Source organism: Entelurus aequoreus, linkage group LG18 (assembly GCF_033978785.1).
Source record: "Entelurus aequoreus isolate RoL-2023_Sb linkage group LG18, RoL_Eaeq_v1.1, whole genome shotgun sequence".
Classification (NCBI taxonomy): domain Eukaryota; kingdom Metazoa; phylum Chordata; class Actinopteri; order Syngnathiformes; family Syngnathidae; genus Entelurus; species Entelurus aequoreus.
In genome coordinates, this window is record NC_084748.1 from 51,168,735 (window position 1) to 51,193,734 (window position 25,000).

Genomic DNA, 25,000 nt, shown 5'->3' on the forward strand with positions numbered 1-25,000 from the left:
AGCAAGCTGGTCTCGCTTTGCCTGACATTTTTAATTCTAAGAGAGACAAAACTCAAATAGAATTTGAAAATCCAAGAAAATATTTTAAAGACTTGGTCTTCACTTGTTTAAATAAATTCATTAATTTTTTTACTTTGCTTCTTATAACTTTCAGAAAGACAATTTTAGAGAAAATATACAACCTTAAAAATGATTTTAGGATTTTTAAACACATATACCTTTTTTACCTTTTAAATTCCTTCCTCTTCTTTCCTGACAATTTAAATCAATGTTCAAGTAAATTTATTTTTTTTATTGTAAAGAATAATAAATACATTTTAATTTAATTATTCATTTTAGCTTCTGTTTTTTCGACGAAGAATATTTGTGAAATATTTCTTCAAACTTATTATGATTAAAATTCAAAAAAATTATTCTGGCAAATCTAGAAAATCTGTAAAATCAAATTTAAATTTTATTTCAAAGTCTTTTGAATTTCTTTGAAAATTATTGTTCTGGAAAATCTAGAAGAAATAATGATTTGTCTTTGTTAGAAATATAGCTTGGTCCAATTTGTTATATATTCTAACAAAGTGTAGATTGGATTTTAACCTATTTAAAACATGTCATCAAATTTCTAAAATTAATCTTAATCAGGAAAAATTACTAATGATGTTCCATAAATTCTTTTTTAAATTTTTTTCAAAAAGATTCGAATTAGCTAGTTTTTCTCTTCTTTTTTTTCGGTTGAATTTTGAATTTTAAAAAGTCGAAATTGAAGATAAGACTATGTTTCAAAATGTAATTGTCTTTTTTTTAGTGTTTTGTCCTCTTTTAAACCGTTCAATTAAGTGTAAATATCATTAATTATTAATAATAACATTAAAGGTAAATTGAGCAAATTGGCTATTTCTAGCAATTTATTGAAGTGTGTATCAAACTGGTAGCCCTTCGCATTAATCACTACCCAAGAAGTAGCTCTTGCTTTCAAAAAGGTTGGTGACCCCTGATTTATGCCATATCTATGTTTATTTGTATTTTTCAGAGAATGACTTGTATTGGGGAGTTGCCTGCTGGCTCTATGCAGTTTTTAATTAAAAAAGCTGGGCAGTTATGTTTACATGTCAGTTCTTGACTGTGCTGGAAATAAATAGTAGGCAGACAAAGCAACTGACTGATGGAGTGCTTCTCACCGTACCGTTGGCTTGTTTAATCACTTACCTTTTTAAAGAGGAACTTTAGCACTGACAGCCTGGAATAAATACTCCAAGGCTAAATCCACTTTTCAGCCAGCGCTATAGTTTCCCCTCCACTCCTACGCGTTAAAACAAGCTCGTCAAAAATAATTAGCCGCCCAATTTAAGGTTCTGATTTTATCAAATCATTTTACCCAGCTGTGAAGTTGAATGAATTCCCCTTCTTGCTGCCAGTAATGTTATATTAAAAGTGAGATTTGCTCTTAAAAGTAGCAATTTGACCATTGTTGTTTTGTTTCTGCTTTGATGGTTATAGTTACGTTGTAAGTTTATTCCCAACATGCATGCAAATACAATGTGATACAGCTCATGTCGGGATGGACTTACCTTTGTGATGGAACTGTATTTGTTCATTCTTACAGTTGATTGTTTCAGCATGTTTGAAAAGGAGTAGGAATACAATCCTACTCCTTTTCATATCATGGCCATTTCGAACACGTTTGCCACTACTTGTACACAACAGGAAATGCATACATGTATCAGTAAATAAACAAATAATGAGTACGTATAGAATTATTACACACTTAAATAAAAATAAATACAGTTTTCATAAATAAATAGTTAAGTAGTTTATGGTTCACTATAAGATGATGTAATTTTTTGTACTTTGTAAAAACCTGAGTTTGAACCGCTTCTTGAAGTGGATCTCATTGGTTTATTATTATATTCTATAATTTAACTCCACATACTGATAGACTAAAGGTCTTATGTGCAAACACATGTTTTAAATTACATTTGTCTCTCAGGTTATATTCCTGCTGACATGCCAATAAGAGACCTGGTCAGAGGCTAAAATAATAAATAATATTCACTCGATGAGGCAATTCCTGCAGGAATAGTGTGTGAACGCTCCAATGCTGAAGTTGAAGTGAAATGCTGACAGAATGTAGTAGGAATGGAAGAATAGTTTCAATGTAAGAATAGTTTGAATGTTGCAGAGTCAGAATTTCCAGGAAAACCGGAATTTGGTTTGGAACTTGGGAAAGTGTTAGTTTGAATGTCCAGGATGAGTGGAATGTGCTGATGTTGGAATGCTTTGAATAGCTTGAAAAGTCTGGGAATTGTGCAACCTGGAAAAATGTCCCATTCATTTTAATGGGAACTTCCTGGAAATTTGGGAATATCAAGAAAAGTGGGACTTTTTTGGAAAATGATTAAGAGCTTGACTGTCTGAATTGGTGGGTGTTGGAATTGTTTAAATCGGTAAAGAAATGTTGAAGTTGTAACAGTTTTTTAATTGGAAAAAATGGTATTACGGAATTTTGGGAAAACCGGGGAATTTTTTAAAGTTCTTAAACCAACTTGCTTTTGTGTCCTGACTAAGAGGAATGTTTTGACAGTGATTAAGAGCTTGACTGTCTGAATTGGTTGGTGTTGGAATTGTTTAAATCGGTAAAGAAATGTTGAAGTTGTAACAGTTTTTTAATTGGAAAAAATGGCATTACGGAAGTTCGGGAAAACCGGGGAATTTTTTTAAGTTCTTAAACCAACTTGCTTTTGTGTCCTGACTAAGAGGAATGTTTTGACAATGATTAAGAGCTTGACTGTCTGAATTGGTGGGTGTTGGAATTGTTTAAATCGGTAAAGAAATGTTGAAGTTGTAACAGTTTTTTAATTGGAAAAAATGGTATTACGGAATTTTGGGAAAACCGGGGAATTTTTTTAAGTTCTTAAACCAACTTGCTTTTGTGTCCTGAATAAGAGGAATGTTTTGACAGTGATTAAGAGCTTGAATGTCTGAATTGGTGGGTGTTGGAATTGTTTAAATCGGTAAAGAAATGTTGAAGTTGTAACAGTTTTTTAATTGGAAAAAATGGTATTACGGAAGTTCGGGAAAAACGGGGAATTTTTTTAAGTTCTTAAACCAACTTGCTTTTGTGTCCTGACTAAGAGGAATGTTTTGACAGTGGAACGCTTGAAATGGGTTGAAAAATGTGAAAGGAGCAATCGCACTAAAAAGATTGGAAATAAGGTTAGAAAAAAACAGGAATTCCTGGAAATTTGTCGAACGTGGAAAAATGGCTGTTTGAATTTCCAGGATGAGTGGAATGTGTTGAAGGTGGAATGGTTTGAATCAGTTGAAGAATGTGGCACTTGTGGAAGTTTGAAAAATGGTTAATTCATTTTGAATGCGGAAAATGTCCCTTAAAACTGGAAATTCTTGAAAATCCGGGAATCGTTTTATAATTGTTGAAAGGGAGCACACAATTCCTGAACAGGGTGAATATTTTGAAGTTGGAACAGTTTGAATCAGATAAAAAGTGTGGGAGTTGTGGAACTTTGAAAAATGTCCTATTCTTTTCAATGGGAATTTCATGAGCCTAGTCTCCACCTGTGACTTGTCCTTGTCTGATACCAGCAGGGCAGAGTCATCCGCAAACAACAACAATTCACAGTCGCATGCCGATGACATGTCGTTTATGTATATTAGGAACAGTAAAGGTCCCAATATACTGCCTTGGGGGACTCCACAGCTCACCGAGAGGGGGGGGGGGGGGGGGGGGGACACGGTGCCGTTCACCTCTACCACCTGCTCCCTCCCCTCCAAGTAAGACTGCATCCAGCTCCAAGAGGTTTTGTTAAACCCGATTGCTCTGAGCTTATCCAACAGTATAGCGTGGTTAACGGTGTCAAAGGCCTTCTGAAGGTCCAGCATGACCATGCCGCAGTATTTGCCCGCGTCCACCTCATGTTTGATGTGGTCGCTCACATAGAGAAGGCATGTGTCAGTGGAGTGGTTAGTTCTGAAGTCAGATAGAGAAGGCATGTGTCAGTGGAGTGGTTAGTTCTGAAGTCAGATAGAGAAGGCATGTGTCAGTGGAGTGGTTAGTTCTGAAGTCAGATAGAGAAGGCATGTGTCAGTGGAGTGGTTAGTTCTGAAGCCGGATTGGAATTTGTACATGAGTTTATTAGTGGCAAGGTAACTATCGACCATAAACTATTTTCTCCATTACTTTGGAAATGGAACTGAGAATAGAAACAGGTCGGTAGTTGCCAGGTTCCAATTTGCTTCCTTTTTTAAAGAGGGGAGTTACTCTTGCTATCTTAAAATCTTTTGGTACTTGGCCTTGAGAAATTGGTTTATTATGTGCGTGATGATCGGGGCAATGAAGGAGGCAGAGTCCCTGAGGAATCTGGAGGGAATATTATCAAGGCCGGTGGCCTTGTTTGGGTGGAGCGCGCTTAATTTTTTAAACACCTCATCAGCTGTGACCATTTCTAATTTGAAATCATTGTTGGATACTCCTAGCTTTCTGTAGAAGGCTTTAATGTGTTCTACACCAAAGCGACCAGAGTGGTGGGACAGCTTGTTGACAAGAGTTGCGGCTATGCTGGTGAAAAAGATGTTAACTCTGCTAGCTACCTCCATTTTGTCTGTAAAGAGGGAGTCACCCTCCTTGATGCTGATGTTGGTGAGTCTGGTTTTAAGTTTCTGGCTGCAACCAGGAAGCTGCTTGTTGAGAATTTTCCAGAGCTCACGTGGCTTATTTGTGTTTTCCTCTATTTTGTCGTTAATGTAATTTTTTTTTAAGGATTTAGTCAGGTTGGTTGACTTATTTCTTAATTTATTGCATTGCTTTTTGAGAGTTGAAAGGAGTAATTTGAGGTTGATATTATTGGGTTGTTTATCTACTTCTGTTTTACACTTTTGGTATTCGGAGTATTTTCTGTCTCTGTCTTTTATGGCAGCTAATAGGTCCGGATTCATCCATGGTTCCGAGCGGGCTTTGATCCTGACTGTTTTCACGGGAGCCATGTCATTTAGTATCTTTAGGAACGCCGTTTTGAAGCGATCCCAAGCAACATCGACCAGGTTGGGACCAGTCCCACTCATCTAATTTTAAATTGAAATTATCACTGAAGTATTTTTTAAGGGATCTGGATTGGGCTGTTATGTGGCCATTGGCTTTGGGTTTAGCTATTTTGCGGGTGCAGAAGGTTAGATAGTGGTCGCTAAGACCACAGATCATGACCCCACTATTTTTTATTTTAGGCCGGACTGAAGTGATAATGAGATCTATGGTTGATTGGGTGGAATCACACACCCTTGTAGGTAGTGCTATTAGCTGGGAAAGACCGTGTAGATTACAAAACTTGCTGTACGATCTGAAGACAGGTGCATCTCTGCGTTGAATATCTGTGTTCAGATCCCCAGTTATAATTTTCTCCACGTTGTCTGCCCCAGCCAAGCACTCCTCCAGAGCCCCATAGAAAACACTCTGATTAGGGGGTCTGTAAACAGTCCCTATTAGCGTTTTTAAATTTGATTTCCGCCCACACAGATTCCAGGTCATTGTGGTTAAGATCAGTGCGAGTTATGTATTTAATATCTTGGTGAATATACATACAAACGCCCCCACCGTGTTTATTCCTGTCCTTTCTGATAACTGAAAAGTTTTCTATTTCTATCTCTGAGTCAGAAATACTTTGATCAAATTTGGTTTCAGAGAAACACAAGATTTTTACCTTCGTGTTGAGGAACATTTCTCTGATTTGGCCGAGTTTGGTTTCAGAGAGGCTGTTCACATTAAGGTGGATGATGTGTAGTCCACTGGAACCAAAAAGAGCATGGTCCTCAAAGACAGACCTGGACAGAGACATTACAAGGTCTTCCATGGTCCTAAAGAACAGATCTGGACAGAGACATTACAAGGTCTTCCATGGTCCTAAAGGACAGATCTGGACAGAGACATTACAGGGTCTTCCATGGTGCTCAAAGACAGACCTGGACAGAGACATTACAAGGTCTTCCATGGTCCTAAAGGGCAGACCTGGAAAAAGGAGCAGATGCACTTGAAAGAGTTTTGGGTTTGGGGGAGGAGAAATGGGAGTAGCGACAACAACAAGTGTGGGCTGCAAAAGTTGCGAGTGAGCAATCAAGTGGGAAAATGTCAGGTGGAAAATGTCAAGAGAGCAACAGAGGAGAAGAAAAGATGGCCTCTTCCCTCTGATGCTTGCAGCCTTTTGTGTCGCCTCACCGCTAGCTGCCAGCCCGCGTGTTCAGCCATGTAGTCAATGACAGCAGACACACACCATTACTGTTGTGGCACACCTCCTCACACACACACACACACACACACACACACACACACACACACACACACACCTCCACACACACACACACACACACACGCACACACACACACACACACACACACACGAGACTGGTGATTGATGGCCATGTAGTGTGCAGAGCAGCAATGATTCAGGAGCAGCAAGTCGAGGTAGACGGACTTGTGAGGAGCCAAAGTACAGAAAGTACAGTACATGTTTCACGGCTGTCAGTCAAGCGGTGGGGGCGGGGCGAGGGGCTTGGAGAAGAAAGTGGTGGGCTCAGGAAACCGTTGTTGCAGCCACCCGGACAGCGGCTACAACAATTGGCTCGCATAACTAAAGAATTTCTGCGCAAACTGTGAGAAACCGTCTCAGGGAAGTTTATCTACATGCTCATGGTCCTCATCGGGGTCTTCATCTGCTAGTTCGTGGTCCTCATGGGGGTCTTCATCTGCTTGCTCGTGGTCCTCATCGGGGTCTTCATCTGCTTGCTCGTGGTCCTCATCGGGGTCTTCATCTGCTTGCTCGTGGTCCTCATCGGGGTCTTCATCTGCTTGCTCGTGGTCCTCATCGGGGTCTTCATCTGCTTGCTCGTGGTCCTCATCGGGGTCTTCATCTGCTTGCTCATGGTCCTCATCGGGGTCTTCATCTGCTAGCTCGTGGTCCTCATGGGGGTCTTCATCTGCTTGCTCGTGATCCTCATCGGGGTCTTCATCTGCTTGCTCGTGGTCCTCATGGGGGTCTTCATCTGCTTGCTCGTGGTCCTCATCTGGGTCTTCATCTGCTTGCTCGTGGTCCTCATGGGGGTCTCCATCTGCTTGCTCGTGGTCCTCATCGGGGTCTTCATCTGCTTGTTCGTGGTCCTCGTCGGGGTCTCCATTTGCTTGCTCGTGGTCCTCATCTGGGTCTTCATCTGCTTGCTCGTGGTCCTCATGGGGGTCTCCATCTGCTTGCTCGTGGTCCTCATCGGGGTCTTCATCTGCTTGTTCGTGGTCCTCGTCGGGGTCTCCATTTGCTTGCTCGTGGTCCTCATCGGGGTCTCCATCTGCTTGCTCGTGGTCCTCATCGGGGTCTCCATCTGCTTGCTCGTGGTCTTCATGGGGGTCTTCATCTGCTTGCTCGTGGTCCTCATCGGGGTCTCCATCTGCTTGCTCGTGGTCTTCATGGGGGTCTTCATCTGCTTGCTCGTGGTCCTCATGGGGGTCTTCATCTGCTTGCTCGTGGTCCTCATCGGGGTCTCCATCTCCTTGCTCGTGGTCCTCATCGGGGTCTTCATCTGCTTGCTCGTGGTCCTCATGGGGGTCTTCATCTGCTTGCTCGTGGTCCTCATCGGGGTCTCCATCTCCTTGCTTGTGGTCCTCATCGGGGTCTTCATCTGCTTGCTCGTGGTCCTCATGGGGGTCTTCATCTGCTTGCTCGTGGTCCTCATCGGGGTCTCCATCTGCTTGCTCGTGGTCCTCATCGGGGTCTCCATCTGCTTGCTCGTGGTCTTCATGGGGGTCTTCATCTGCTTGCTCGTGGTCCTCATCGGGGTCTCCATCTGCTTGCTCGTGGTCTTCATGGGGGTCTTCATCTGCTTGCTCGTGGTCCTCATGGGGGTCTTCATCTGCTTGCTCGTGGTCCTCATCGGGGTCTCCATCTCCTTGCTCGTGGTCCTCATCGGGGTCTTCATCTGCTTGCTCGTGGTCCTCATGGGGGTCTTCATCTGCTTGCTCGTGGTCCTCATCGGGGTCTCCATCTCCTTGCTTGTGGTCCTCATCGGGGTCTTCATCTGCTTGCTCGTGGTCCTCATGGGGGTCTTCATCTGCTTGCTCGTGGTCCTCATCGGGGTCTCCATCTCCTTGCTTGTGGTCCTCATCAGGGTCTTCATCTGCTTGCTCGTGGTCCTCATGGGGGTCTTCATCTGCTTGCTCGTGGTCCTCATGGCGGTCTTCATCTGCTTGCTCGTGGTCCTCATCGGGGTCTTCATCTGCTTGCTCGTGGTCCTCATGGGGGTCTTCATCTGCTAGCTCGTGGTCCTCATGGGGGTCTTCATCTGCTTGCTCGTGATCCTCATCGGGGTCTTCATCTGCTTGCTCGTGGTCCTCATGGGGGTCTTCATCTGCTTGCTCGTGGTCCTCATCTGGGTCTTCATCTGCTTGCTCGTGGTCCTCATGGGGGTCTCCATCTGCTTGCTCGTGGTCCTCATCGGGGTCTCCATCTCCTTGCTTGTGGTCCTCATCGGGGTCTTCATCTGCTTGCTCGTGGTCCTCATGGGGGTCTTCATCTGCTTGCTCGTGGTCCTCATGGGGGTCTTCATCTGCTTGCTCGTGGTCCTCATCGGGGTCTTCATCTGCTTGCTCGTGGTCCTCATGGGGGTCTCCACCTGACTGCAGTTGCTCGTCTTAGCCGACTTGAGTGGGCAAACGCACTTTGGATGGCGTCTGGCACGTTGGAGAGGTGTTCTCTTCACGGATGAATCCTGCTTTTCAGTGTTAGGGACAGATGGCAGCCAGCGTGTGGAGAGAAGTTTGCTGATGTCAACGTTGTGAGGGGAGTGGCCCATTGTGGGGGCGGGGTTATGGTGTGGGCAGGCGTATGATATGGACAACCGACGCGAGTGCATTTTATTGGTGGCTTTTTGAATGCACCGAGATACCGTGATGAGATCCTAAAGACCATTGTCGTGCCATTCACCCGAGACCATCACCTCATGTTGCAGCACCACACTACACGGCCCCATGTTGCAGCACAACACTACACGGCCCCATGTTGCAGCACAACACTACACGGCCCCATGTTGCAGCACAACACTGCACGGCCCCATGTTGCAGCACCACACTGCACGGCCCCATGTTGCAGCACAACACTGCACGGCCCCATGTTGCAAGGCTCTGTACACAATTCCTGGAAGCTGTTCCAAGCCACATGTTTGTGTTTATTTCAGCTGGTCCTGATGTTATTGTTGTATTTCTTACCTGAGTCTTGTTGTTTCCTTCACAGACTTCCGCCCACCTATGGTCCCCCCCAACAGGGGCTCAGGGGGCTCCGTTGGCGGGGGCTCCTCCTCTTCTTCCTCCTCCACCACAACTCGCCCTCCCCCCCACTTCACCACCCCCAGGCCTCTCCTCACCACTTCACCGGGTCAGCGTTACCGGACCACCACCACCACCACCGTTCGCCAAGCGGTCCTAAATCCTGCCGGCGGTCCAGCGCCCGACACCAATCAGATTCCAGACACCAGCCGCAAAGCCGGCGGACGTTCCCCGCCGGCGCAGGTGCCCCCGGCGGCCCCTCGGCCCCCAGTCATGCCTCCCCAAGACTTCTGTAGTCCCAGAGTGACGGCCGATATTTCCTGGCCCCGGACGCAGCAAGGCCAGCTGGCCAAGCAGCCGTGTCCTGTTGGGACCCTGGGTGAGGACCCTGTGAAACCTTCTGCCGCTAAGGGTCTAATTCAGCTAATTAGCATGTTGGCGCTCATTAGATGCAATATTGTCAATATTAATATTAGTGTCTGTAATATTATCTTCTGCTTCTGAGGGTCTGCTGCTAATTAGCAAGTTGGCGCTCATTAGATGCAATATTGTCAAACCTCTTCATGTTTCTTTTGAAAAGTCTCTCGGCCAAAAGTGTCAAACATATTTCATCATTATATTTTCTACATACTCTGTAAAAAAAAAAAAAAAATCTTCTCGTAGAAATTACAGTGGGGTTTTTTACAGCGTGATACTGTAAATGGAACAATGATGTCACTGGTTTTGACAACAAAGCTGCCAGATTTTTAACATCAAATCTATGATTATAGTTTCCAGCCCACATTGCTGGGATTGCAAAACGCTACTGCTGGTTTTTATGCAAACATTCTGGCAATTGAGCAGCCATTTTTTTAAATTTACTGCAAAGTATATTGTTATTTATACAATCTACAATTTATTGGATAATTTGCATTGAAATAATTAGTCACTATTTTAACAAAACATTTTTCTAATGTATGATGATATAATATTTGTTACATGTTTAGGAAACGTGAAACTGTTAGCTCATTATTATTACAGATTTTAGCTACTTTATAACCTATTTTTTATACAAATGTAACTATCATTACTATATTAACATGAACAACGTTATTATTACGGATTCATGCATAAGTCTAGCACTTTTATTAGTATTTATTTTGATATTATAATATTTGTTTGATTATTAGATGCGGTATTTTCTGGACTATAAAGCGCACCAGTATATAAGCCTCACCCACTACATTTTAGAAGAAAATATAGTTTCCATTTATCAGCCGCAGTTGTGAAATTTATTATTTACACAGAACGTTTATTTACATAACTTAATTACCTCCGTAACACGGCAGTAAAACGGCCGATCAAACATAACAGAAGCCATGGTCATGGACCCACTAGCTGCGCAAGCTAGCTCTCCAATCAGCTAAACAGACTCAATAACTCCACGCTGACGTTTTGGGGAATTTACGGAGGAATTTATGAAAGTAAAACACTACAAAAAGAATATAATTGTAAGTTAATAATACTAACACAGGCACTCGTAAACATGTTAGTATATTAGCTAATGCTAACGACGCTAGCTTGATTAAATTACGATACAAATATGCATGAAAACACTCCTACTGACATCACACATGGGACACTTTAGTAATTAAGAATAGTTTTAGTTATATTGTAAAACTTACATACGTTGCTTGGAGTGATCAATGAAGAATCCATACGAGTAGAAACGCTATGGACGGTTACAAGATGGCACGTCAGTTGTAGTGCCGGTGGAAAGCACTAAACAAGGAAATACTGTAGACCTTCAACCGGCAGTGAGCAAACTCTTCCAAAAGATGGCGCCGTAGCACAAACAATAACACCTTTTCAGTGTCTGTTGATAACTAATTGTTGAATCAAGAGAAAGCCATACATTTATACAGGTTGCAGGGGTCAAAGTGTAGGTAAAAGTAGCGGCTTATGATCGTAATATTGTATAGAAATATATGCAGTACATGTATTTATTGTCTGTTGGAAGGGAAACAACAAAGTCCTTATTGAAGTCTAATATGTCCAGGTGTTCAGGGGCCACGTAAAAATGGCCCCCAGGCCTTGAGTTGTAGATGTTCCTGGCAGCACACGTAGTGGTAGTCCTTCTCCATGGACATGTGATGTGTCTCACCTGTTAGCTTTGCTTCTTCTTGCAGGCGTGGCCACCTACCTGTGCACGCCACACCTGGGCTCCTGGCATCCTCAGGGCCCCGACCTCAGCAACTGCACCTCGCCTTGGGTCAACCACATCATGCAGAAGGTAAGTCTACATCTTGGACTGGAAATGTGTACCTTGGCCTTAGCACTGACTCACTATGTGCACCTTGATATTAGCACTGACTCACTATGTGCACCGTGGTGTTAGCACCGACTCACTATGTGCACCTTGGTGTTAGCACCGACTCACTATGTGCACCTTGGTGTTAGCACCAACTCACTATGTGCACCTTGGTGTTAGCACCGACTCACTATGTGCACCTTGGTGTTAGCACCGACTCACTATGTGCACCTTGGTGTTAGCACCGACTCACTATGTGCACCGTGGTGTTAGCACCGACTCACTATGTGCACCTTGGTGTTAGCACCGACTCACTATGTGCACCTTGGTGTTAGCACCGACTCACTATGTGCACCTTGGTGTTAGCACTGACTCACTATGTGCACCGTGGTGTTAGCACCGACTCACTATGTGCACCTTGGTGTTAGCACCGACTCACTATGTGCACCTTGGTGTTAGCACCGACTCACTATGTGCACCTTGGTGTTAGCACCGACTCACTATGTGCACCTTGGTGTTAGCACCGACTCGCTATGTGCACCTTGGTGTTAGCACCGACTCACTATGTGCACCTTGGTGTTAGCACCGACTCACTATGTGCACTTTGGTGTTACCACCGACTCACTATGTGCACCTTGGTGTTAGCACCGACTCACTATGTGCACCTTGGTGTTAGCACCGACTCACTATGTGCACCTTGGTGTTAGCACCGACTCACTATGTGCACCTTGATATTAGCACCGACACGCTATGTGCACCTTGTTGTTAGCACTGACTCGCTATGTGCACCTTGGTGTTAGCACCGACTCACTATGTGCACCTTGGTGTTAGCACCGACTCGCTATGTGCACTTTGGTGTTAGCACCGACTCACTATGTGCACCTTGTTGTTAGCACCGACTCGCTATGTGCACCTTGGTGTTAGCACCGACTCACTATGTGCACCTTGGTGTTAGCACCGACTCGCTATGTGCACCTTGGTGTTAGCACCGACTCACTATGTGCACCTTGGTGTTAGCACTGACTCGCTATGTGCACCTTGGTGTTACCACCGACTCACTATGTGCACCTTGGTGTTAGCACCGACTCACTATGTGCACCTTGGTGTTAGCACAGACTCACTATGTGCACCTTGGTGTTAGCACCGACTCACTATGTGCACCTTGGTGTTAGCAATGACTCACTATGTGTACCTTGGTGTTAGCACCGACTCACTATGTGCACCTTGGTGTTAGCACCGACTCGCTATGTGCACCTTGGTGTTAGCACAGACTCACTATGTGCACCTTGGTGTTAGCACCGACTCGCTATGTGCACCTTGGTGTTAGCACCGACTCACTATGTGCACCTTGGTGTTAGCACCGACTCACTATGTGCACCTTGGTGTTAGCACCGACTCACTATGTGCACCTTGATATTAGCACCGACTCGCTATGTGCACCTTGTTGTTAGCACTGACTCGCTATGTGCACCTTGGTGTTAGCACCGACTCACTATGTGCACCTTGGTGTTAGCACCGACTCGCTATGTGCACTTTGGTGTTAGCACCGACTCACTATGTGCACCTTGTTGTTAGCACCGACTCGCTATGTGCACCTTGGTGTTAGCACCGACTCACTATGTGCACCTTGGTGTTAGCACCGACTCGCTATGTGCACCTTGGTGTTAGCACCGACTCACTATGTGCACATTGGTGTTAGCACCGACTCACTATGTGCACTTTGGTGTTACCACCGACTCACTATGTGCACCTTGGTGTTAGCACCGACTCACTATGTGCACCTTGGTGTTAGCACCGACTCACTATGTGCACCTTGGTGTTAGCACCGACTCACTATGTGCACCTTGGTGTTAGCAATGACTCACTATGTGCACCTTGGTGTTAGCACCGACTCACTATGTGCACCTTGGTGTTAGCACCGACTCGCTATGTGCACCTTGGTGTTAGCACAGACTCACTATGTGCACCTTGGTGTTAGCACCGACTCACTATGTGCACCTTGGTGTTAGCACCGACTCACTATGTGCACCTTGGTGTTAGCACCGACTCACTATGTGCACCTTGGTGTTAGCACCGACTCGCTATGTGCACCTTGGTGTTAGCACAGACTCACTATGTGCACCTTGGTGTTAGCACCGACTCACTATGTGCACCTTGGTGTTAGCACCGACTCACTATGTGCACCTTGGTGTTAGCACTGACTCGCTATGTGCACCTTGGTGTTAGCACTGACTCACTATGTGCACCGTGGTGTTAGCACCGACTCACTATGTGCACCTTGGTGTTAGCACCGACTCACTATGTGCACCTTGGTGTTAGCACCGACTCACTATGTGCACCTTGGTGTTAGCACCGACTCGCTATGTGCACTTTGGTGTTAGCACCGACTCACTATGTGCACCTTGTTGTTAGCACCGACTCGCTATGTGCACCTTGGTGTTAGCACCGACTCACTATGTGCACCTTGGTGTTAGCACCGACTCGCTATGTGCACCTTGGTGTTAGCACCGACTCACTATGTGCACCTTGGTGTTAGCACTGACTCGCTATGTGCACCTTGGTGTTACCACCGACTCACTATGTGCACCTTGGTGTTAGCACCGACTCACTATGTGCACCTTGGTGTTAGCACAGACTCACTATGTGCACCTTGGTGTTAGCACCGACTCACTATGTGCACCTTGGTGTTAGCACTGACTCGCTATGTGCACCTTGGTGTTAGCACTGACTCACTATGTGCACCGTGGTGTTAGCACCGACTCACTATGTGCACCTTGGTGTTAGCACCGACTCACTATGTGCACCTCGGTGTTAGCACCGACTCACTATGTGCAGCTTGGTGTTAGCACTGACTCGCTATGTGCACCTTGGTGTTAGCACCGACTCACTATGTGCACCTTGGTGTTAGCACTGACTCACTATGTGCACCTTGGTGTTAGCACTGACTCACTATGTGCACCTTGGTGTTAGCACTGACTCACTATGTGCACCTTGGTGTTAGCACCGACTCACTATGTGCACCTTGGTGTTAGCACCGACTCGCTATGTGCACCTTGGTGTTAGCACCGACTCACTATGTGCACCTTGGTGTTAGCACCGACTCACTATGTGCACTTTGGTGTTACCACCGACTCACTATGTGCACCTTGGTGTTAGCACCGACTCACTATGTGCACCTTGGTGTTAGCACCGACTCACTATGTGCACCTTGGTGTTAGCACCGACTCACTATGTGCACCTTGATATTAGCACCGACACGCTATGTGCACCTTGTTGTTAGCACTGACTCGCTATGTGCACCTTGGTGTTAGCACCGACTCACTATGTGCACCTTGGTGTTAGCACCGACTCGCTATGTGCACTTTGGTGTTAGCACCGACTCACTATGTGCACCTTGTTGTTAGCACCGACTCGCTATGTGCACCTTGGTGATAGCACCGACTCACTATGTGCACCTTGGTGTTAGCACCGACTCGCTATGTGCACCTTGGTGTTAGCACCGACTCACTATGTGCACCTTGGTGTTAGCACTGACTCGCTATGTGCACCTTGGTGTTACCACCGACTCACTATGTGCACCTTGGTGTTAGCACCGACTCACTATGTGCACCTTGGTGTTAGCACAGACTCACTATGTGCACCTTGGTGTTAGCACCGACTCACTATGTGCACCTTGGTGTTAGCAATGACTCACTATGTGTACCTTGGTGTTAGCACCGACTCACTATGTGCACCTTGGTGTTAGCACCGACTCGCTATGTGCACCTTGGTGTTAGCACAGACTCACTATGTGCACCTTGGTGTTAGCACCGACTCGCTATGTGCACCTTGGTGTTAGCACCGACTCACTATGTGCACCTTGGTGTTAGCACCGACTCACTATGTGCACCTTGGTGTTAGCACCGACTCACTATGTGCACCTTGATATTAGCACCGACTCGCTATGTGCACCTTGTTGTTAGCACTGACTCGCTATGTGCACCTTGGTGTTAGCACCGACTCACTATGTGCACCTTGGTGTTAGCACCGACTCGCTATGTGCACTTTGGTGTTAGCACCGACTCACTATGTGCACCTTGTTGTTAGCACCGACTCGCTATGTGCACCTTGGTGTTAGCACCGACTCACTATGTGCACCTTGGTGTTAGCACCGACTCGCTATGTGCACCTTGGTGTTAGCACCGACTCACTATGTGCACATTGGTGTTAGCACCGACTCACTATGTGCACTTTGGTGTTACCACCGACTCACTATGTGCACCTTGGTGTTAGCACCGACTCACTATGTGCACCTTGGTGTTAGCACCGACTCACTATGTGCACCTTGGTGTTAGCACCGACTCACTATGTGCACCTTGGTGTTAGCAATGACTCACTATGTGCACCTTGGTGTTAGCACCGACTCACTATGTGCACCTTGGTGTTAGCACCGACTCGCTATGTGCACCTTGGTGTTAGCACAGACTCACTATGTGCACCTTGGTGTTAGCACCGACTCACTATGTGCACCTTGGTGTTAGCACCGACTCACTATGTGCACCTTGGTGTTAGCACCGACTCACTATGTGCACCTTGGTGTTAGCACCGACTCGCTATGTGCACCTTGGTGTTAGCACAGACTCACTATGTGCACCTTGGTGTTAGCACCGACTCACTATGTGCACCTTGGTGTTAGCACCGACTCACTATGTGCACCTTGGTGTTAGCACTGACTCGCTATGTGCACCTTGGTGTTAGCACTGACTCACTATGTGCACCGTGGTGTTAGCACCGACTCACTATGTGCACCTTGGTGTTAGCACCGACTCACTATGTGCACCTTGGTGTTAGCACCGACTCACTATGTGCACCTTGGTGTTAGCACCGACTCGCTATGTGCACTTTGGTGTTAGCACCGACTCACTATGTGCACCTTGTTGTTAGCACCGACTCGCTATGTGCACCTTGGTGTTAGCACCGACTCACTATGTGCACCTTGGTGTTAGCACCGACTCGCTATGTGCACCTTGGTGTTAGCACCGACTCACTATGTGCACCTTGGTGTTAGCACTGACTCGCTATGTGCACCTTGGTGTTACCACCGACTCACTATGTGCACCTTGGTGTTAGCACCGACTCACTATGTGCACCTTGGTGTTAGCACAGACTCACTATGTGCACCTTGGTGTTAGCACCGACTCACTATGTGCACCTTGGTGTTAGCAATGACTCACTATGTGTACCTTGGTGTTAGCACCGACTCACTATGTGCACCTTGGTGTTAGCACCGACTCGCTATGTGCACCTTGGTGTTAGCACAGACTCACTATGTGCACCTTGGTGTTAGCACCGACTCGCTATGTGCACCTTGGTGTTAGCACCGACTCACTATGTGCACCTTGGTGTTAGCACCGACTCACTATGTGCACCTTGGTGTTAGCACCGACTCACTATGTGCACCTTGATATTAGCACCGACTCGCTATGTGCACCTTGTTGTTAGCACTGACTCGCTATGTGCACCTTGGTGTTAGCACCGACTCACTATGTGCACCTTGGTGTTAGCACCGACTCGCTATGTGCACTTTGGTGTTAGCACCGACTCACTATGTGCACCTTGTTGTTAGCACCGACTCGCTATGTGCACCTTGGTGTTAGCACCGACTCACTATGTGCACCTTGGTGTTAGCACCGACTCGCTATGTGCACCTTGGTGTTAGCACCGACTCACTATGTGCACATTGGTGTTAGCACCGACTCACTATGTGCACTTTGGTGTTACCACCGACTCACTATGTGCACCTTGGTGTTAGCACCGACTCACTATGTGCACCTTGGTGTTAGCACCGACTCACTATGTGCACCTTGGTGTTAGCACCGACTCACTATGTGCACCTTGGTGTTAGCAATGACTCACTATGTGCACCTTGGTGTTAGCACCGACTCACTATGTGCACCTTGGTGTTAGCACCGACTCGCTATGTGCACCTTGGTGTTAGCACAGACTCACTATGTGCACCTTGGTGTTAGCACCGACTCACTATGTGCACCTTGGTGTTAGCACCGACTCACTATGTGCACCTTGGTGTTAGCACTGACTCGCTATGTGCACCTTGGTGTTAGCACTGACTCACTATGTGCACCGTGGTGTTAGCACCGACTCACTATGTGCACCTTGGTGTTAGCACCGACTCACTATGTGCACCTCGGTGTTAGCACCGACTCACTATGTGCACCTTGGTGTTAGCACCGACTCACCAAAGTGACATTCATTATAAATAGAAGAGCACATGAGACTTGTTAAAAAATGCATCTTACAGTGTAATCACTTTTAAATATTAGCATGTACATTTTTATGATTAAGTCTTATTTTGAAATCCAAAGAAGTTGGAGTTTGATTAGCAACCAAGGGAGGGTTTGACCTCCAAGCGTCCTTGACATCCAAGTTATTTCTGCATGTTTTCATGACTAAAAGTGAGTCTCTGCGTCCTAACGGCCTGTTCACATGTCCTCGCCTTTCCATCCTCCCTGTGACTTTCCCCTTGCTCCGCCCCCATCCATCACCCCGCCTCCAGCTGCGCTCGGGGGAGACGGCGGCCATCGTGGCGAGGGAGCTGGCGGAGCAGACCAAAGGGCTCCTGCGGCCGGGCGACGTGCCCTCCACCGTGCGGGCCATGGCCCAGCTGGTAGAGCTGCTGGACGTGCAGCTCAGGAACCTCACACCGGGGGGCAAGGACAGCGCCGCCCGCAGTCTCACCAAGGTACTGCAGGAGGGCCACACAAAAGAACTTAGAGGGGAACTGCACCTTTTTGGGGGGGGGAATTCACAGTCCTTGTTGGATTTATGTATGTATTCCAAGTTGTAAAATACGGCAAGTAAGAGGTGGCCAACAATGCTGATAACAAGCGTACACTATTGTGCCCGTAAAAACATCTACAAACATCCAAAAAAACACCAACAATACTCCATTCACATGTCCTCACCTGAATATTAGCAAGTATTTATGATATTGTTATTATAAGTGCTAACACAGAGGAACTACTTTTAGACAGCTAACTAGCTTATGCTGCTATATTGACATATTGAGCTGCTGCATGGCCTCTGAGTTGGTGAAAGTTAATTGTAGATGATAAATCATGTCTCTCACCTGGATAGTAGAAGGTTGTGGACGTAAACCCACAAGTTGGTCAACTTTGACATCCAACTTAGACCCGGAGATGGCCAGAAACACACAACAAACTATTTTTTTAACCCTTCATGAGGAATTTGATGAGTTATCGATGTAAAGGGGAATATACAACCATCCCATCAGTCTTTATCCCAGTGAGAGCAGACATTGTACAGTAAGTGATTGTTTTATTATGTTTGTATATCGTGTTTAGCACTTAGCAATCCTGCTACATGATGCTTAGTGTTTGACTAAAGCTGCATCTGTTTAGCACACTAAAACTTGTAGATCATCCTCCTTATATTCAGGCTCAAAAATAGAAGCTTCTGGATCTTCATTTGTCCCAACGTAGTCTTTGTTGTCTCTCATCAAGTCTGCCATGATTAGTAGTGTTCTTCTTGTTGTTGTTGAAGGGAAATAGAGAACATTTTGTGAAATTATGCTTAAAATAATCAAAATACGTAAATATTCCATGTTATTATGAATGTTACTAGATACTACATACAGTATATACTTACACTGTGTATATTAAACCTTGGTGGAGGTTTTTAGAGGTTTTTTTTAGAGTGTTCTATAGGTGGAATAGATCAAATCATATTGGCTCCATTTTTAGCTGACTCTTGCTAATGTTTATTTACGATTTAGAATGCATTAAAAAAACTAAGCACATGTGTTCTTGTCTTACATCACTTGTCCCAAACTAGTCTTTGTTGTCTCTCATCAAGTCTGCCATGATTAGTAGTCTTATTCTTGTTGTTGTTGAAGGGAAATGGAGAACATTTTGTGAAATTATGCTTAAAATAATCAAAATACGTAAATATTCCATGTTATTATGAATGTTACTAGATACTACATACAGTATATACTTACACTGTGTATATTAAACCTTGGTGGAGGTTTTTAGAGGTTTTTTAGAGTGTTCTATAGGTGGACTAGATCAAATCATATTGGCTCCATTTTTAGCTGACTCTTGCTAATGTTTTTTACGATTTAGAATGCATAAAAAAAAACTAAACACATGTGTTCTTGTCTTACATCATTTGTCCCAAACTAGTCTTTGTTGTCTCTCATCAAGTCTGCCATGATTAGTAGTCTTATTCTTGTTGTTGTTGAAGGGAAAGTGAAAGTTTTGTGAGATTAGTATGCTGCTGTATGCTTGAAATTACCAATATATGTAAATATCACATGTTATTATGAATGTTACTAGATACTACATGTACACTTAAAATGTGTATATAAAACGATGTTGGAGGTTTTTGATTGTTTTTAAAGCGCCTATTGGCTCCATTGTTAGCTGACTCTTGCTAACGTTTATTTACGATTTAGAATGCATGAAAAACTAAGCACACGTGTTCTTGTCTTACGTAGCGATTGTGAATGATGTACACATTTAAGTGCAGTTCCCCTTTAACTTGTGACTAACATTGTATGCACTTTCTAAGTTGTGTTATTCCACAAAGGGAAGAAGAATAGTGCTCATATTGTGTGACAGTGTGTATCAGTGTGACAGATGTGTGTATCAGTGTGACAGATGTGTGTATCAGTGTGACAGATGTGTGTAGGAATATTACACAGCGTGTGACAAACATCTGTCAGTACGATGCAACCATAAACATTAATCATCATTAATGTCACTCAAAACTAAAATGTTTTCTTTTATTCACTTGCATATTTTGAGGACACAACTTTAGTGTGTCCTTTAGAATATCATGTTGTGTATTATTGGAAGACGACAACAGGAAGAAGTGACTTGTGGACTTGGTTGGTGTTCATTCAAGTCAGCTTAGTCTTTGGGGACGAGTCACTAATTGACTGGCAGACGCCATTAATGACACACACACACACACACACACACACACACACACACACACACACACACACACACACACACACACACACACACACACACACACACCTGATAAAAATGCCTCCCTCTTTAGGACCAGCCTTTCTAGACATATAAAGAAGTGTATTTACAACATTAATAATATATACATACTATGCAAATATAAAAAAGCTTGTTGTGAAAAATGAGTTCACAAGAAAAAGGTCACAATTTCACAAGAAAAACTTAGAATGTTGGCAGTTTTATAATAAAAGTCGGAATTCTACTCAACACAAGTCAAAATGTTCCAAGAAAAAGTGAACATTTGTGCAATATTATGATAAAAGTTGGAATTTTACTCAATAACAGTCGCAATTTTACAAGAAAAAGCTTAGAAAGTTTTGGCAAATTTTATGAAAAAAGAGTAATTTTTACTCGACAAAAGTCCCAATTGTATAAGAAAGCTTTAATAATTTGGCAATATTATAATAATAATCGAAATTTTACTTGGCAAAATCGTGACGAAAGTCATCATTTTACTAAAAAAAAAGTCACTATTTTACAAGAACAACAAAAAAAAATGGCAATATTGAGATAAAAGTCAGAATTTTATATGACTAATGTCACCATTTTGCATTAATGTGATATAATTTACCAATAAAAAAGTAATAATTTTACGAGAAAATGTTGCAATATTACAGAAACAGAAAAAATATGAAAAAAAATTCCCAATTTTATAAGAAAAAAGTCGACACATTCTGAGAAAAAGTCTGCTTTTATTTATTTTTATTTTTTGTTTTGTTCTTTTATTTACTTCAAGTTCTTACAGCATGTCTCTATATACATATTCATTTTATTGTTTTAATACATTGTGGCCAAAGGGGGCTCATTTCAATTTCTTACACACACTTGTTGTTTCATATGTTGACCAGAGGGGGAGCACTTTTAAAAGCGACACACAGTCAATGTGAACAATCCCTCCTTTTTGGGAGCACCCTCATGTTGATAGACGTCACCACTAATGACACATTCAATATTACATGCAATGTTATTGATTTATGGCATCACTTGTTCACACCTCCTCATGTGGAAGATACTTTTCCTTCTTCATGTCTCTAGAAGGATAGAAATACAAGAACACACACACACACACACACACACACACACACACACACACACACACACACACACACACACACACACACACACACACACACACACACACACACACACACACACACACACACTGCACCTGTTTACTGCAAGTTGATGTCATCATCACTACATGATCAGTGCACTCTAGTCTGGTGTTAGAGTGCACTTGGCACTAATAACACAAATGGAATCAAAGAAATATTCTAGAATAATACAAAACACTTTATGATGATCTCATCAAGTTCCTTTTAAAGAGCATCAAGTACTTGTTCAAACATATTTATATTCATATACAGTACATGTACAGTACTCATGTTACAACAATGCTTGTCAAGACCTTGAGTTGGGAGTGTACATCTTTATGTAGCTCCACAGTACTAAGTACACAACCCCACAGTACTAACATGAACTAAGTACACAACTCCACAGTACTAACATGTACTAAGTACACAACTCCACAGTATTAACATGAACTAAGTACACAACCCCACAGTATTAACATGAACTAAGTACACAACTCCACAGTACTAACATGTACTAAGTACACAACCCCACAGTATTAACATGAACTAAGTACACAACTCCACAGTATTAACATGAACTAAGTACACAACTCCACAGTACTAACATGTACTAAGTACACAACCCCACAGTATTAACATGAACTAAGTACACAACTCCACAGTACTAACATGTACTAAGTACACAACCCCACAGTATTAACATGAACTAAGTACACAACTCCACAGTATTAACATGAACTAAGTACACAACTCCACAGTACTAACATGTACTAAGTACACAACCCCACAGTATTAACATGAACTAAGTACACAACTCCACAGTATTAACATGAACTAAGTACACAACTCCACAGTACTAACATGTACTAAGTACACAACCCCACAGTATTAACATGAACTAAGTACACAACTCCACAGTATTAACATGAACTAAGTACACAACCCCACAGTATTAACATGAACTAAGTACACAACTCCACAGTATTAACATGAACTAAGTACACAACCCCACAGTATTAACATGTACTAAGTACACAACCCCACAGTATTAACATGAACTAAGTACACAACTCCACAGTATTAACATGAACTAAGTACACAACTCCACAGTACTAACATGTACTAAGTACACAACCCCACAGTATTAACATGAACTAAGTACACAACTCCACAGTATTAACATGAACTAAGTACACAACTCCACAGTACTAACATGTACTAAGTACACAACCCCACAGTATTAACATGAACTAAGTACACAACTCCACAGTATTAACATGAACTAAGTACACAACTCCACAGTATTAACATGTACTAAGTACACAACCCCACAGTATTAACATGTACTAAGTACACAACCCCACAGTATTAACATGAACTAAGTACACAACTCCACAGTATTAACATGTACTAAGTACACAACCCCACAGTATTAACATGTACTAAGTACACAACCCCACAGTATTAACATGAACTAAGTACACAACTCCACAGTATTAACATGAACTAAGTACACAACTCCACAGTACTAACATGTACTAAGTACACAACCCCACAGTATTAACATGAACTAAGTACACAACTCCACAGTACTAACATGTACTAAGTACACAACCCCACAGTATTAACATGAACTAAGTACACAACTCCACAGTATTAACATGAACTAAGTACACAACTCCACAGTACTAACATGTACTAAGTACACAACCCCACAGTATTAACATGAACTAAGTACACAACTCCACAGTATTAACATGAACTAAGTACACAACTCCACAGTACTAACATGTACTAAGTACACAACCCCACAGTATTAACATGAACTAAGTACACAACTCCACAGTATTAACATGAACTAAGTACACAACCCCACAGTATTAACATGAACTAAGTACACAACTCCACAGTATTAACATGAACTAAGTACACAACCCCACAGTATTAACATGTACTAAGTACACAACCCCACAGTATTAACATGAACTAAGTACACAACTCCACAGTATTAACATGAACTAAGTACACAACTCCACAGTACTAACATGTACTAAGTACACAACCCCACAGTATTAACATGAACTAAGTACACAACTCCACAGTATTAACATGAACTAAGTACACAACTCCACAGTATTAACATGAACTAAGTACACAACCCCACAGTATTAACATGAACTAAGTACACAACTCCACAGTATTAACATGAACTAAGTACACAACCCCACAGTATTAACATGAACTAAGTACACAACTCCACAGTATTAACATGAACTAAGTACACAACCCCACAGTATTAACATGAACTAAGTACACAACCCCACAGTACTAACATGTACTAAGTACACAACCCCACAGTACTAACATGTACTAAGTACACAACCCCACAGTATTAACATCAACTGAGTACACAACTACACAGTATTAACATGAACTAAGTACACAACCCCACAGTATTAACATGAACTAAGTACACAACCCCACAGTACTAACATGTACTAAGTACACAACCCCACAGTATTAACATGAACTGAGTACACAACTACACAGTATTAACTTGAACTAAGTACACAACCCCACAGTATTAACATGAACTAAGTACACAACTCCACAGTATTAACATGTACTAAGTACACAACCCCACAGTACTAACATGTACTAAGTACACAACCCCACAGTATTAACATGAACTAAGTACACAACCCCACAGTACTAACATGTACTAAGTACACAACCCCACAGTATTAACATGAACTAAGTACACGACCCCACAGTATTAACATGAACTAAGTACACAACCCCACAGTATTAACATGAACTAAGTACACAACTCCACAGTACTAACATGAACCAAGTACACAACTCCACAGTATTAACATGAACTAAGTACACAACCCCACAGTATTAACATGTACTAAGTACACAACCCCACAGTATTAACATGTACTAAGTACACAACTCCACAGTATTAACATGAACTGAGTACACAACTCCACAGTATTAACATGAACTAAGTACACAACTCCACAGTATTAACATGTACTAAGTACACAACTCCACAGTATTAACATGAACTAAGTACACAACTCCACAGTATTAACATGAACTAAGTACACAACCCCACAGTACTAACATGAACTAAGTACACAACCCCACAGTACTAACATGTACTAAGTATACAACTCCACAGTATTAACATGAACTAAGTACACAACTCCACAGTATTAACATGAACTAAGTACACAACCCCACAGTA

General features: G+C 43.4%; 1 pseudogene; it reads left to right on the forward strand.

Moving 5' to 3' along the window:
• The window catches only part of LOC133634247 (adhesion G protein-coupled receptor L3-like), a 334,776-nt pseudogene that overhangs the window by 201,514 nt on the left and 108,262 nt on the right, over window positions 1–25,000 (forward strand).